Raw genomic sequence first — 3689 nt, 5'->3', positions numbered from 1 at the left:
AATTCTTCTTTTGTTATCCTTGGTCCTCATCCAGCTGTCTGATACACAGCAAATAATTGCGAATGCCATGGCCTGGATCAGGTGCATCTTCATCTCTAGACTGATATCCTTGCTCTTCGGTACTCTGGAGAGGTCCCTGATAGCTGATTTTCCTTATACAATTTGTCTTTTGACTTCCTGACTGCTGGTGCCAAGAGTGCTAATTGTGGAAATGAGCAAGATGAAACTGTTAACAATCTCAATCTCCTCTCCATCTATCATGGTGCTGCCAATTGGTCCAGTGGTGAAAAGATTTGTTTTCTTGATGTTGAACTTCAGTCAATACTGAATACTACAGTCCTTGACCCTCTGCAGCAGATAGTTCAGGCCCTCCTCAGTTTCGTAAGTAAGGTTGTGCCATCTGCATAACACAAGTTGTTGATTAGTCTTCCTCCAATTCTGACGTCATATTATTATACTGTATTGGTAAAAGGAGAGACAGCGCAGAAGGGGAAGGCCCCCTAGGAGGTGGATTGATTCAGTGACTGGGGTAATCGGGATGGGTGTGTCGGAGACCGTGCGATTGGCACAGGACAGAGTAGAGTTTAGGGCTGTTGTACATAAGGTTGCTATGAGTTGCAAGCGACTCGGTGGCACATAACAACAACAACAACGACAACAATTGGTAAAACGCTTCCAGAAGAGAAGGAGGCATAAAACCTTGAAACACACTGTGGCCCTGCCCCCCATTCTTTAAAACCTGATATTTGTTAGAGGGATTGAAGAGATCCTGTTCCTGGTTAGCTCAAAAATGTCCAATCCTCTTTCTTCGGGATGAACATATAATTGTGCTAATGTGAAACCTATACCTTGACCAAGAAGCTTTTGTCAGAACAAAGAAAGGATTTAAAATAAAGAAATGCATGCATCAGGGCTGATCCTTTCTCCATACCTATTCAATCTGTTTGCTGAGCAAATCATTTGAGAAGCTGGACTTTATGAAGAAAAATATGGCATCTGAATCAGAGGGAGAATTATCAACAATCTGTGTTATGCAGATGATGCAATCTTGCTTACTAAAAGTGAGGAGGACTTAAACATATGCTGCAAAAGTTCAAAGATTAGTCTTCATAGATTAAAGTCCAATATTTTAACATCAAGTCATCAGGTCATGGTCTTTGCAGTCACTTGATATACATCTAAGAACTGGACAATGACTAAAGATAACAGGAGAACTGACCAGTCTTTGGATTGCTGTGTTAGAGAAGAGTTATGAAGATCCCATGGAGTACCAAAAGAACAAGCAGTCTTTAAGAAAGTGCAGCCAGAGTGCTTCTTTTAGGCAAGGATGGTGAGGTTTCGTCTTGTATATTTTGGATATGTTGCTAGGAGAGGTGAGGGACATCATGCTTGGAAAAATGGAGAGGTAGCAAAGGAGAGAAAGACTCTCAACCAGGTGGGTTGACAAAGTGACTACAGCAATGGACTTGAGTGTGTCAGAGATTGTGAAGATGGTACAAGGCCGGATAGCATTCAGATTGGTTCTTCATAGTGTCACTATGATTCAATGGTACTTAACAACAATAACACCATCAACTACTTTCCTCAGCATCATAGGGTTGTTTTGTTTTGTTTTTTTTTTCCCAAGGACTGAACCCTTCTGACAACATGCTCAAAATATGTGAGACTAATTTTCATCATCCTTGCCTCTAAGGAGCAACTGATTGGAAGCTATCCATATTTATTTGTATTTAAAAAAAAAGTGGTTCAACAAAGATCTCTTGTGGCCAGTGGTAAGGAGTTGAGCAGCTGACTCAAAGTCATCATCTACCAGCTGATCTTTAGGAGAAAGGTGGGTAATCTCCTTCCTTAGCATTTACTGCCTCTGGTGCATCATCTCTGAGTAGGTTCTGACTCCAGGATACATCACAACAACAATAATAATATTTAAGAGGGAAAAGTGTCCTTTTAGTATAGAAGAACAATCGAAGGGTGGCTTTTTATCAGAAGGAACCCTTATATTTATAGCGCATTAAGACAATTTTGAGAACTTAGTAAGCAAACCGGTATAAAACAATTAAGTTATTTTAATGAAAATTTTGAGGAAGCTCTCCTTTTCAAGTTTAAATCTTTTACCTGTTGTGGTTTGTTTCTCCTTTGGCAGTCTACTTCAGAGTATCACACCCTTCTTTAATATAATAATGTTGTTGTTAAGTGCTGTCAAGTAGTAGATGACTCATAGCACTGACCCTCTGAATGAAAGACCTCAACACTTGGGTTTCCAGAGACACGCTATTTTGGAAGTGGATAGCACTCCTGCTTCCAAGCTTGTTTTAATCTGGGAGCACCACCAAACACTATCCACCATGGGTAACCATTATCACATTTGGCACATCAGTGTCACAGTCTTCAGCATCACAGCAACCACGAGTTACCTCTGTACAGCAATGCATAGACCAGTGCAATACCACTTAGAAGAATGACAAAAAACAATTAAACCAGGCCTGAGTGCCACAGATTAAAATCATCCACCTTTGGCTTGGTAGCATCACTTTCTATCCATTAGGCTAACAGGGCTCTCTTGTTGTTGTTACTGTTGTTAAGTTAGGACTTTCTTATCTTGTATCAGAAAGCTCTGGTGGCCTCGTGGTAAGAAACAGAGCTACCATCCCAAAGGCACATGATTCAGATCTACCAGAACTGGATGGAAGAAGGATGGGAAATCTCCTTCTGTGAATTTATTTGTTTCTGAAAACCCACTGGAGGGTCAGCTTTAAGTCATTTCCAACTTGATGGTATATAACGACATCTTGTATAAAAAATTACTTTTTCAATGTGTAGGAAGATTTTAACTGAATTACCCCTTTACGTGCTTAAAACACACCTGTCTTATTTTCCTCTTTACATGCCATACTGAATTATAATATTTTCCCCTAAGAAAATAAAGATCAGAAGGTTATTGATGAGACTTCTTCCAATTTTGATGCCAAATTCTTCTTCATAGAGTCCAGTGTCTCAAAGAATTTGCTCATTATACAGATTGACTAGTTATGGAGAAAGGATAAACCATTGATGCAAACCTTTCTTGATTTTGAGCCATGTATTATTCTCTTCTTAATTTCCCCCTTCTTAATTTTAAACCATGTAGTGTTCCTTTGCTCTGTTCACACAACAGCCTCCTGAAATGGAAGTCCTTTGTCTTGATTCCCTAATCTATTTACACTATGAGACTTAGGACTCATCTGCTCACCAGTTTAATTATTTCACAACTAAAGAAGAGAAATTTTATATAGCAATTTTGGGGTACTGTGCAAATTCATATCTGACAATGTTTTAAAGTATAATTTAAGCCTCTATGTAGGACATCCTTCCATAGAGATTCCAGTTGTTGTTATGTGTCATTGAGTTCCTTGCAACTCACAGTGTCCCTGTGTACAGTAAGTCTGAAACCTGCTCTGTCCTGAGCCAGTCTCACTGACTCCGATACCCCCATTGCCCCAGTTACTGTGTCAATGCTTCTCATCTGGGGTCTTCCTCTTCTACACTGACCTTCCACCTTCCAAGCATGATGTCCTTCTCCAAGGACTGGTCCCTCCTGGCCACATGCCCAAAGTATGTAAGATAGAGCTTCAAAATCCTTGCTTCCAAGGAGAAACTTGGTTTTACCTTCTCTAAGACAGACTTGCTTGTTCTCTTGGCAGTCCATGTTA

This window comes from Elephantulus edwardii, unplaced genomic scaffold (assembly GCF_000299155.1).
Source record: "Elephantulus edwardii isolate Elephantulus edwardi_28Jun2011 unplaced genomic scaffold, EleEdw1.0 scaffold00133, whole genome shotgun sequence".
Lineage (NCBI taxonomy): Eukaryota > Metazoa > Chordata > Mammalia > Macroscelidea > Macroscelididae > Elephantulus > Elephantulus edwardii.
The sequence above is the reverse complement of the archived record's forward strand: the minus strand, read 5'-3'. Positions refer to the sequence as shown.